Here is a 13,644-nt window from a genome sequence, read left to right on the forward strand (position 1 = left end):
CATCTACAGCTCCAGCCGCGTTGCTGGACTTCGCTTTCCCAACGGCGATTTACGTTACAGGCAATTAATAATCCTCAGGCTCCGAACTATTTGATTTTCTCTGAGCCACAGGCGGCTTGGAAAGTGGCCAACCGCGGATCGTCTTTCTTTTTCTCAAGATGGGTCTTTGGTCGGTATTCGTATGATTTTCTTTGCCATGAATTGCCGGCTATCGACCTACTTCTTTTTATATATTAAGCAAGACTATACGGCTACATGCCTGAAGATTGAAGTTTGCTTTTATGTGCATGGTGTTCAGCAGCTATTCGTTTTTCTTTTAGACAGTGTGCATGATGCAACTTCAAGAAGAGGGAGAAAAAAAGAAGCAGATCCCACGCTTCGATGTTATGCTAAACATTTTGCTGGTAGCTCGTTACTATGAAGCCAGGATGCTTTAGCTGAGTGAGTGGCGCGGGGTAGGCACTTTGTGGGTAGGGGTGAATGGAGTTTTGGCTAAGCAGCATGTCAGATGGCGCGCACAACAAAGGGCAACCAGGAATCATCAAAAAGAAATTGAGAGAAAGAGACAGTGGATTGGATGCGAAGAATGGAAACGAGAAAGACCCTGGGGATTTACATGACAGAAGAAATAAATTAGGAGAGAAAATCTGTACGATAACACGAACGGGAGTGCCTTGCTCTTTGAGGCTCGAGCTGGTTGCCTAAGAACAAATACACACTAGAACAAATATTCCCAACTAGATCCGGAGACCACTCGGTACATCCTAATGGAATGCGAATGGATTCACCCAGTGAGAACAGTAGGTAACGTACACCTTCCAGAAGCGCTTGGATTTAAAGTGGACGGAAGCATCAACCAGTGAGTAGTCGAATAAGCAAGAGATGTTCAGAATATTGGTGAAAAAAAAAAGCATAGAAGAGATTGATACGACCAAATCCGTTACAGGCATAAGTAGTGGTATAAGGTAGATAGAGAAGTTTTCAGAAAGAGAAAAAAGATTGTATACAAAACGGTAGAATGAAAAGCATGTATAGCACACGTTAGCAGCTCAAGCAGGCTAGGTGACTAATTGTCACTGCCGCGTTTCAAAGGGGCTGTAAAGAAATAATCATCATCAAGCCCCTTGAGTAAAACTAAAGGTAGTGACACTCCGCCTCGCCTGGCCTCTCCTTCTCATGTTCTCCTCGCCGCTCACGCTTTCCCTCGTGGCTCGGCTTCGCAGTTTGCTAACCTGGTCCGCGGCGCCCGTGGTCCCCATGGAATTCTCGTGTGCCGCGCTGGTGTAATTTATACTAATAACACACTTGCCGTTTTGTCCTGTACTCGGCATTTATATCGTGAATGGCTCTTGGCGCAGTAATCGAGGCTTTGTGAGGCGGGCCAGAGGTGCAAGAACTATTTATTTATTTATTTTTGCAGCAAAAGTACCAAGAAAATGCGTCGAAGCAGGGGGACAGAAAGCCGTAACGTTTTGCTTTGAACAATAAATTGCGCACGTAATATTAACGACTATTGCAGATAGCAAGTGCTAGCTTGGTTATATGTATGAGCAAGCCCTATATTAAAGGGAAGCTGAAGAGTCTGTCGAATTCAATAAGACGCTCATATACGGATGCGGGAACCTTATAAACCATGTAGGTAAAATTAGTTTTTTTTTTTTCAATTAGGAGCGACGTAATCGTCGGTTGAAATTGCGCTGTAGCTCCGCCCCCCGTCGAATGCCGCGCGCTGCTGCTGACGCTGACGATGCGAGCGGAGATCGGAAACCGCGGTGTTGTGACGTCAACTCTAGTGTTTCGTTCCTTCGCAGCGTCCGCGACCGTGCCTGACCGCGCTTGTTTCTGCGTGCGTGTCATCGTAATCTGTTTCGATCGACCCTGCATTCCTTTGTTGGTGCATCTGCGTGTATGTAGAGTGGTAGTCAACGTGAGTGGTAATCAACGTGAGTGGTAGTCAACGTGGTAGTCAACAGATGAAGGTCACTACACGTACTGCATGAACCGGGAAGCTTTTCACGCGTTTAAACCGTCTTTGTAGATTGCCGACAGCTTTGGATAGCGCACAAATGCCGACGATCGCATCCCCGCTTACGTTCCACGAAGAGGCACGTAGGAACACAACACTACAGTTGTTTGACCGGAAACGAGCTCACTAGATCGGCGAAAGATCGGCGAGATCACTAGATCGCTTTGCAAAAAACACTCTCCAAAGGGCATTTCCAACACGAGGAGATCCCAAGACTTTGCTTTCGTTCGCGTCGAAAGCACTGCTCGCACCAGCATCGTTTGCTTCTTCGAGAGGCCGGCTCTTCGCAATCGGCTCGTACATGTAGGGAGTAACGCCGAACTCCTCAGAAAAACGCAGTCTCTCTAAATTTGCCATTACCGTCTCAGAAAAACAGCACCAAACTACCTGGCACCCCGCTTCATGTGTAGCGGCAACGGTCGGTTGCTAGAGTTGACGTCACGAGGCGCCCGACCAATCACAGGCGGAAACGAGACGCGCGAGCTGGGCGTGTCCGCTGCTGCACTTTTCGTCGAAATCAAATATATTTGCGCTTTCTTTCGCTCAATTTCGATACGATATTCGAATTCAGAGGGTTGAAAACCATTATGTACAAATGTTCACTCATTTTTTTCTGGAAAACCTTTTAGCTTCCCTTTAAGGAGCGCTTACAAAATCGTATGAACGCCCTCGCATCAATCCTAGATGTAGCTCGGCCATCACATAGTTTGTTTGGGCCCAAGTTGACGGTTTTAATCCTTTCTTTCTGGTTTTGCTCAAAGCAAGATGCGAAGAACATCATAGAAAGATTTAGTAGCGCATGTGCTTGTAGCCTATTTACATTACGTCATTCGTCTCTTGTTCGGCGCTATACAATAAACATGACAGTGATTAAAAAAAGAAATTAGGTTTGATTGTAAGCTCACTCTTGGGACGCTATGACGTAAAGCTATTTCAAACTGTTTCTATTCCATTTCTGTAACAAGCCCTCCACGAGTAGTCAAGGTTATTTCGTGCTACCCTCACTTCATATGTCTTTCACGCAACAGTGCAAAAAGCTCGAAAACTTCCCATCTGATATGACGCCGTTATAGACTGAACAAAATAAAATTAATTATTTATGATTCCACGCTTCTTTCGCCATCAGCCGTCCGCTATTGGTCAAAAGTTTTCAGGCTACAACTAGTTTGCCTTTCTCTCACGCGACGTCATAAAACCGCGAAAACTCACCACGTCAAAGTGACGTTTACGCATTAAATATGCCATCAATATGCCAAACAAAACTGAACTTCTGTTGGAATAGCCGGTGACTGCCCCGTTCCGAAAAGAATAGACGACGTCTGCCTCCCGATCACTCGCACACTGACTACTAGGAGCTGCCTGGGAGAACGGATTTATTTTCGTACAATAATTCAAAAAAAGCGTTTGCGTGGCAGCATAACGTTATCGAGCCCTTTGCGCACGTATGCGACATCGCTGTGCCAACTCTTCTTCGCTGAAGATCCATTTTAGCGGCATTTAACATTCCGCTGAACGCCGTGGCGATTTTGTACCAGTCACCGCAAGCTAAGGAAGGAGCAACAGGTCAGTCCCATACGCTGGCACCGCCTTCTTAATCCGATTATCTACTTTCACTGTGCGAGCTCGGCCCCATCGAAACCATCCATATTTGTGCGTGCTACTCATCTTTTCTCGGCCAATTAGACAAAACTGCCATAGCAGGCAATGCTATTCGCTTTGAAATCAAACAAGAACGACCTCCTATGAACGAAGAGAAAATTTCTGTGGGCGCTTGAAACAATGCTGCGAGTCGCCGCCCGATGCTCACTTCGGCAGTTACGCAAATTTGATTACAGCGCCTGCGTGGTTGTCCCGTGTCGCCTTCCTTCGTCCGTTGTTCCCGTGGTACTAGAACCGACCCCCCGTGGTTATAGAACCCCGGGGGGTCGAACTTTCCAGAGTCCTCTACTTCGGCGTGCCTCATAATCAGAAAGTGGTTTTGGCACGTAAAAACCCAATAATTAAATTAATTAATTTGTCCGTTGTTTTATTTGGCGCCTTCGTTGTAATCATCTATAACCAACTCGCCCATCAGTACGTGCTCAGTACGTAAATTTGACGTCAGGAGATTTGGATAAGGACAGTTTAGAATGGTTTTACTTTATAGGTCTCCTGTATTCGGCGTTAAATAGCTTTACAAAATGCTCATATCATAAGAAGCTAACAAATACGGACACCATGAACAACATAGGGGAAATTACTTGTGCTTAATAAATGAAATAAAGAAACCATAAATTAATGGAAATGAAAGTGGATGAAAAAGCAACTTGCCGCAGTGACCGAACCCACAACCTCCAAATATGTTGTCCTTGTTGTCAGTGTTTGTTGGCTTCTTATGATATGACTAATAAAAAAATCGGGCCCCTCGGTTAATCCCCTTTCTTCTCGTTTTTTACAAAATGCTGTTGTTTATTGTGCTCCTGCGCTTTTCGTAATAGGTTTGCGAGACATGCTTGCGTGCCGAAATCAGACTAGATTGCAATGAAATTGCAAACATAAATGTTTATTCTACACTACAGGAACTAATGATAATTGATGCTCATGGTGGCAGACTTATGGGTGACGTTCTTTGCTCTCCGGTCGTTTCTCCATATGGTTTCGCGGGCTAATTTTTGGTCATAATAAATATAAAGCTCAAGCCCTTCATATCGCGAGAGCGTGTGTGAAATAAAAACACGCGCATTCAGCATGCTATTGCATTATCGTTGTGTCTGTCAACACTATATAATGTCGGTTTTTACAGCAGTTGCAAGCAAATTATATACGTCACAAAAGTAATGATGGACTCCTTCCGTTTGGAACCCGTTGGCAATGAAAATAGAGCAGATTAACCTTTCACAACGTATAAAGAAGCACCAGTCCGTCCTTACTGTGCGGCTTTCGCAGCTCACGCGTATTATGCAGAGTTCTTACCATGCAACGTAGTCTACGAAAAGCGCTATCGGTGCTTTAGAGCAATAGTCACACAAAAGACAAACGCTTTATGCAGAAAATTGCCGAGAAAAGCAGCTGCACGCTTTCATCCTGCATCAGCACCACCTGCACTTACACCTTCGACGTCCTTCAAACTGCATGATACGAAAGCTAATAGTCTTAAGGTAACCCCATTTTTGCATTCTTCAGACTTCGTAACGCAGCCCCACGCTAGATAAACTTTGGCAACGCCACGAACGGCAGTGGAACTTTTGCGAAAGACGCCGCACGCATTGCTGTGCGCAGCGCAGCACGGTGGCTAAGAGCAAGTGTGGTGGTACCGATGCAACTCAAAACAAAACATCAAGAGCACAAAAGGCGCTGCCGGAGGCGTGCTTGTTTCAGTGGAGATAGGGCGAACGCAACCACGTGACTTCATTCCACCAACAGGGAGACACAAACTTCCTCGGCAGCCCTCGCTCGCCGGCTGAGCAGCAAGATAGAAGAATATCCCTAACTATAGTTTTATCAGTTTAATTAGGGCGTTAACCGGGCTAACCGATGATCATGATGGTGATGGGCATCATGATGATGAAACGGGGCGACGATAAATATTCACCTAACTTGCTTGAGTTAATCACGTATGCTACACATGCTTTTCATTATAGGATTTTTGTGTACGCCTTTGCCTTTTTTCTCTTCCTGAAAACTTGACCATCTACCTTTGTCTGCAACGAATCCGGTCGGCTAAAGTTGTGAGTGCCATCTCTCAGCCGCTTACGGCGCACAAGGCAACCACGAAGCGGGGGGTGGCTGTGTCCTTTCACCTAGACTATTCTTACACCCAGCATCGTTTGAAATTATGCAAAGCGTTATCAGACGGGCCAACGCGTTTGTGTAAGGCGAACAGCTTTGCGTCTGACGCAAGCGTGTGTGTGACGAAAGCAGCAAGACGATGACGATGACGACGGCGATCATGGGACGACGATCGTGGGATGAGGATCGTGTGACGCCGACAGCACGATCTCTTCTCTGAGCGCTCGGCGTGAACTTACGACACATGCCGTTTGTTGGGTTCTACATAAATATTCGACGTGGCGTTAGTGAGGGAAACACGGATTGTAACGTCATGAGCGACTACGCGTTACAGAATCGTACCTACCTGTGGCTATGGCATTTGGCGCATGTCAAAACGAAAATGACATTTGTACTCCGACAGTGAAACGTAACAACCTTTTCCGCCTTGGCCCATCAGTGTGGCACAGTCCCTACGCACGTTAGCTGTTATGAGGAAATGTCTGGGGGAATGTGGGCCGATCCCGGAGGCGGTGCAGTCTACTGCAGTGTCTCGGAGCGTGGGCTATCGCGAGGAAAGAACACGAGAAACTGACACGTGGTGCAGGCGTCGAATGTCTGAAAGAGCTAGTCGGCTTTGGCATGAGACGGGTATGCGTGCAATTGTGGCCTAGTCAATAAGAAGTGATCGTGGTTTAAATGTTACAGCGTTGGGCTGCTGCGCTCGAAGGCAGACGTTCGATTCCACTGCCTGCCAATTATTTATTTATATACCAAGTGTAGTGAAACAAGAAATGTGAAACAAGAAGAGATGGCAGCTTGGGAATTCAAATGAGGCCGTTCCTTTATTCTTAACAAATTCATTTTGAGTATCTATTGTTTAAAAACAGCGCCAGCTTTAGCAACAATATCTAAATGGCTGGTCGTAATGCGGACTTTAGAAGAGTGAATGTAGAACATGCGTAGCAACTTTGAAACAAATAAGTGTGCAGTTTTCAGCAAGCAAATGTTTTGTTCCTTCTCCGAAACGTATTGCTTATTATATCTATTTCATTCTTTGTCTACTTTTCATAGAACCCCTATTTTCGAAGGGAACCTGACTGCCTTCCGTCTTATAGAAGTCGATGACCGTAATCACAGAACTTGCTAGGCGATCACATTGGTCGGTCTCGTCTCGCCACACTGGTGGCTAACAACAGTGCGGACCCCGCAATGCCGGCTAGTGAGATAAAATACTTGCATGAAACTAGTTTAAAGAGCGTCTATCCTGTCGACTCCGTTTCTGTTCGCCTGTGTTTCCGCTCAACGACACCCCATGCTGCACCAACTAGTCCAACAGTCTACGCTTCTAGTTTGATGAGCACGTGTCCATGCTCATTGATAATGGAACACAAAGCCTTTTCCTGCTGTGCGTGTGGGCCAATGCAGTAACTTGGGCTTCACTTAACGCTCACTTGCTTACTTGGGTGCATGCTTTACAGTAGAAGAAACAAGCCACACGGTCATTTCTTCAATGTTACGTAGTTCTACCTGCCTTTTACAGCGAAGGTGTTTATGCGGGCCCTGTGCCGTAATTGTCGCAGTTCGCAAAATCTACCATCATCAGCAATGTCTCCAGCGTCGTCGTCTTCTTTCACTGCTGGCACCGTTGCCGCTCGTCATGCCAGCGTTGAATTTCATTTCTTTTCTGTCGTCGTAATGAGGAGGCCGCGCTAACGGGGGTATGAGCCATTCATTGTCTTACGTGACGGACATATTTAATTTTGAAGGATCGCAAGCAGCAATGGCGGGCGGATACTGCCAACCACGCCACCGAGCAAAATCGAGACATCGAACGCAACCGACAGCGGTGGACTGCGGGCATACCGTCACTGACGTCGTTCTCTCCGTCGCAGACGAACAAGTGTGAAACCTCATTAAAAAAACACAAATATATCAATCGTAAAATTAATCCAACCAATCGTCAAAATCATTGCAGCGCCCTCATCTCCAAAGGAGGGCCTTGTGCCCAATATACAGAGCCTTATATTAGTGGTTGCGCACATTCCATCCCGGCTACAACTATGGGAAGACCACGAATAGCGCGTACTTGTGAGAAAAAAGATGTCTACCGCAAAGGCAAAAATGAGGTGATAGGATGCGAAACAAAAGATTTACAATATAGACAACTTGGGAAGTCTGACTTGCATGGCGTACCACAAGGCGTAACCAACACAGCTTCGCTGTTTGACCATCTTCACGCACTGGAAGGGGCGGTGATATATTAAAGTTCGCAGAGTTGAAAAGTTCAAAACGGATTCCATTGAAGTTAAGTTTGTTTTAATGAGTTAGCATTCTTAGGGTAACATTTTGGTGAACAGCGCGAAGGCGGGACAAGGTTGTGCGTAAAGTTTTTTGATTGTGACCCACCACAACGGAATTGACAGAAGTTAACTGCTGTCACTCACTCACTCACTCACTCACTCACTCGCTCACTCACTCACTCACTCACTCGCTCACTCACTCACTCACTCACTCACTCGCGCGCGCGCGCGCGCGCGCGCACGCACGCACGCACGCACACACACACACACACACACACACACACACACACACACACACACACACACACACACACACACACACACACACACACACACACACACACACACACACACACACGCGCACGCGCACGCGCACGCGCACGCGCACGCGCACGCGCACACGCACACGCACACGCACACGCACACACACACACACACACACACGCGCGCACACACACACACACACACACACACACGCGCGCACACACACACACACGCGCACACACACGCACACGCACACGCGCACGCACGCACGCGCGCGCACATCAGGTACGGGAGCCGAAACGTACTGTTTTCTTGGTTTCATTCCATGGTCGGTGCCCACTTTCTTTATCATAACGAAAGAAAGCATGGGGCAAATTACTTTTTTTATAGATCGGAATGTAAAAGTGATAAAGTAAAGAGAAATGAAAATGGACGAAAATACAACTTTCCGCAGGCGGTATCCGAACCCACGCCTTCTCATGTGCGATAGTCTTCATAATTTAGCTACCGCGCCACCATTTTACAGTCAGATTTCGTTGGTATTGTAGGTATTTTGCCGGGCGGAATCGGACCCGCGTCAAACGTGTTCCTCAAGCACAGCATGGAAGCTTTAGCGTTGCCCCACAAATGCTCGCGAGCAGCGAGAGATTATTTCTGAGAGTTAGCTTGCACTAGCGCGCCACACGTTTTGGAGGTCACGCAAAAGGAACGGTACTTCTTTCGGACTCCGCGGACGCGCCGCTAGATGGCGCGGTGCGTCCAGATGGAAGCTCCAGATAGGATTCCTGCTGCAGTACATGCCTCATGCGCGACGCGTTTCGGTGGTGTCAGTGTGGCGTGTCGCTAAATGGCTTGAACGCTAACTGCACTAACGTCGACACTCCTCCTGAGATGGTTTCTGTCTGAATTTTTGTGCATTCTTTTGTCTGTCTTTGCACGCCTGCGTTTTAGTAGCATGAATCTCTAATAACTTGCTGAACTTTCGGTCGTCTTGAGGACGGCTACCCTGCGAATTGCCGAAGAATCACTTTCTCTGAGTTTCTTAGCGTGTCGCATGGAAATTTTGTGGCAAACTGCTCTACTTTATGTGCTATTCCTGCATGTCTGCAGAAAGCGAATGACCAGCCTTAACTTCTCTTTTGTAAGTGAGCACACTCAGCCTATATGCCATCGAGTTTCTGAAGAAGTGCCTTGGAATATAATAAAATCCGTGACGTAAAACTGATTCAGTGATCCTTGGCAGAGGAGGTAGGTGTTACTTAAGGCGCTGTGGACTTTTTACAATTTTTGACCGTGTTTACGTTGCTGCAAAGGTGTGATTTTCTGTGAAAATTCGAGCATCAGCTGAAGATTGCGTTCGTGAAAAATTCAGCGACTTTACGGATTCAGTGTTAGTCGCAATACATGTATCAAGGCGTACATTGATCTATGTTTTTTTTTCTGCCTATGTGTCTCTGACTTGAGTGTCAATATTGCTTCCCTCTATTCTGAAAAGCCCACCGTGTTAGGAAAGAACAAAATGGAAAAAAAATGTTTTTTATGTTGACGTAATAAAATACTGTGGCATTGAGTGAGTCAATGAAACAAGAGTGATTCAATTCGAGACAAAGTTTCAGTTTGAATATTTATTTATCATTTATCATTATCAAAAAAGAGAGAGAGAAGATTAAGCAGCTGCATGCAAAAATACTGGAATGAAAAGCATGTCTATTTTACATGATTAACTCAAGCAGGCTAGGTGTCTATTTGTCACCGCGAAGCTACAAAGGGCATGGCAATATATCATCATCATTATCATCGTAGCTGGCGGCAGTGGCGGAGACGGCGGATGTAGCTGCTGGTGCTGCTGCTATTGCGGTTGTTGTTGTTGTCTCGTGACCCCACTTATAGAGGCGTATGCACTGTGTTCGAAACAGGCGGGATTATTCTTTCTATTCATTAGGCACATCGCTTATAGATTTTCGGTGTGGGCAATTTTTATACTTTAGGACAGTTATAAGTTCAGATGATAACCAGTGGGGATATTTAGAGCGTTTAGGTCTGTGCTGGGGAGTGTATACTTGCGCCTACTGCTGAAAACAAGCTCCGTACATTGATTTACTTGGTCATCAGCATTAGTTTTGTCTGTAACCAGTGACCAATAGGTAGCGGACGAGAAAGCATAAGCTAACATAATAACCACGTTTGAAAGCAAAGCCACGGTATTCATTTATGCCATGGGAGGAGCTGTGTCCCAGGGCGGAAACAGAGGCAGTTAGCTTTAGAGATGAGTGAACCTTGTCGGGACGCACAAGGGAAATGTCAGAATGAGAGACATCTGTATCTTGTGCGTTCGACAGGCAAAGGTCTAAGGCGTTAGCACATGAATTGCGATCAAGTTAGGCTGCTGAAGAGAACAGGACAGAAAGTCCAACAACAGGCTGCAGTTTTTTATTTTTATTTTATTTACAAATACTGCAGGCCCTATTCGGGCCCAAGCAGGAGTGGGTACATACAACAACGTAAATTACAACTGCCAATTAGCAATTAAGAACACAACAAAACATGTACATACATCATTGTAACACTATACGTAACAGAAATAAACATGAACATGCAACAGTGCAATACGTAAACAAAATAACAATGAAAAAGCGTAACGCAAAAGAAACTGCTTTCATTGAGGCAATTTAGTGGTCAAAGAAAAGGTTAGCAGGATGCGTTGTTGGGCAAGTTGGTTCACTGTAATAGGAAACATTGGTTGCGCTTTCTAGACAATCACATGTAAGAAGACAGGACAGGCGCAAACTAACAAATGAGGTTTATTCCAGAAAAAACACTTATATATCAGACCATACCAGCGCAGGCGCATCAGGGTATCAGCAGCATAACAGAAGAACAACCCAAAATCAGAAAAAACCTGAGGCGTGGCTCACCTAAACATACTATCAAGAAAACGTGCCTCCCTGTTGTAAAGTATGACTGATGTGTCACTGATGCATGCTTGTCCCTTCTTTTTTATATAATATGACTCAAGAAGTTCACATGCTTTTTCATTATTGCACTTGCGCAGGATCTTAACTTGGTTGAGCAGAGGCCTGCATTTATGTTCTAAGCAGTGCATGGGTAAATGACGTTGCTCCCGGTTTATAATTGATCTTTCATGTTCTCGGATCCGCACGTTCAAACATCGGCCCGTCTGGCCTATGTAGGTTTTGCCGCATGCCAGGGGAATCTGATAAACAACGCCCACTTGGCAATCTAAATAGGGGTTCTTGTGTTTCACGCCGCAGCCACCTTGCTTCTTTCTGGCGTGAAGTCTCCCAATGCGGGCGCAAAGGCGACTTAGCTTGCAGGGAGCCGAGAAAATGAGTGGGACACCATGCTTGGTTGCTATCTTCTTCAGATTATGTGCAGTTCTGTGAACATATGGAATTACAACTGGCTTTGACGCTTTGTTGGCAACATTAGAGTTTACTTTTTGGGGCGCTTTTAGCCTCTTTCGAGCGTTTCAACCACTGCCAGCACAACCACATCAGGGAAGCCAGCCTCTTTCAGCCTGGAAATTTGCATGTCGAAGCTAGCCTGCATGGCATGCGTACATGACTTCTTCAAAGATTGCTCAATAATCTGTTTAGCAATGGCTCTTTTGGTGATTTTAGAGTGAGCTGAATCATATGGTAATAATTGTTTTTGTGTACGAGGGCAGAAACAGCTCCAAACGTGCTCTTTTCCAAAGGTAAGTTTCAGGTCAAGGAACTGCAGAGTGTTATTGACAGGGAGCTCATGTGTAAAGGTTAGACCTAAGGCATTATTCTCAAAGAGATTTAAAATGTCTGCAATGGCATCGTCATACGTACAATCATTTCGTACTTTCAGCAGCACAAGAAAATCGTCAACATACCGTGTATGGTGTACTTGACAAAGACAAAGTAGCACACGTTTTTAGGTAACACAATAACACAATCGTCCGCAAACGACCGGATCTTCACAGGCGATTGAACAGATAAATAGATGTCATTGATATAAACTAAGAACAAGGGACCGAGAACTGACCCCTGCGGCACCCCTGAGTGCACTTCCAGTGTACCAGAAACACAGTCTTTAACAGCAACGTATTGTTTTCTTGAGGACAAATAAGATTCTATCCCACGGATGATATTGCGTTCAATGCCCATTGAGAGCAGTTATTCTCTATGTGGCGATGGTAATGATAATATCTATAGGCGTGTTCGATTATATTCGAGGTGTATTAAAATCATCAAGAAAGTTGATTCTGTGCTTGCTATGGGAAGTTATTGCACTTTCAATAGACGAGATGAACTTATCAAACAAGGCAGAGGAAATATTCGGCAATACATCGAAAGTTCCAATTAACAATTTTTCACGGCGCGCAATGCTGACTTCTAGCTAAATTGGCTCCTTTACTCTTGCTATGTCGTTGCGCCGAACAGATCTCAGTGAAATATCAACAGCAATAAGTACGCCACCACCTTCTTGTTTAGACCCACTGAAGTCCCGGTCACTGCGGAAGACGTTATAGAGCGGCTACAGTTCTTAATTTGTAATATGTGCTGTAAAGTAATTAATTAAGAAGTAGCTGAATGTGTGTTTTGCTTTCTCGTGCTGCAGGTTGCGTCCGCCTCTTTGAATATTCCAGCTCAAGGAAATCAATTATGCTATCTGGCAAAGGTAAGCTTTTAAAAATTTTGTGATACCTTAAATTTACCACCCGATTTGTAGTGTAGAAGTCGTGGTACTTTGACGGCTGAGGCATACGTTCATGTGCGCTGAACAACGGCGGTGGTTAATGAGTGGGCCTCTATGTGGGAAGGGGAGGAAAGAGAAAAGTAGAAGGCAGGGAGGTTAACCAGAATAACGTCCGGTTGGCTGTCCTACACCGGGGGGATGAGAAAGGGGGAAAACAAAGATCACAGGGAGAGAGAGGTGGGAAGGAAAGAAGTAAATTGCGGCGAGTTCGCTGACGCGTGTGGTCTTACAGAAATTGCAATAATAGTCACAAATGGTCGCACAAACCCGTCGTCTTTAAGAAACACAAAAGCGCCTTCACCGCTTTATGGGCCGACGGGCGATGGGGGCGGTGTTCCAGCGACACCTGCACAGAAAGCGGCCGATTGTCCAGTTTTTGGAAAGCTTTGGCAAGTTCTTGCCTCTCTGGGGCATATCTTGGATAGTGGCACAGCAGGTGGTCGATGTTTTCTTCGGTGCCACAGACCTCGCATGCTGCACTGTCAGTCACTCCAATTAATGTAGAGTATGCCTTTGTGAAGGCCACTCCTAACGAAAGGCGGCCTCTATGTGAAG

The 13,644-nt window shown here is 45.7% G+C and overlaps 1 long non-coding RNA gene across 1 annotated transcript in view; it reads left to right on the plus strand.

The window, feature by feature from the left end:
• Positions 1-13,644, plus strand: part of LOC129383768 (uncharacterized) — a 67,205-nt gene that overhangs the window by 13,452 nt on the left and 40,109 nt on the right. The window contains exon 2 of the long non-coding RNA XR_008611639.2: positions 12,952-13,011. This is a non-coding gene — a long non-coding RNA (uncharacterized lncRNA). The remainder of the gene's footprint in view (positions 1-12,951; positions 13,012-13,644) is intronic.

Source organism: Dermacentor andersoni, chromosome 9 (assembly GCF_023375885.2).
Source record: "Dermacentor andersoni chromosome 9, qqDerAnde1_hic_scaffold, whole genome shotgun sequence".
NCBI lineage: Eukaryota > Metazoa > Arthropoda > Arachnida > Ixodida > Ixodidae > Dermacentor > Dermacentor andersoni.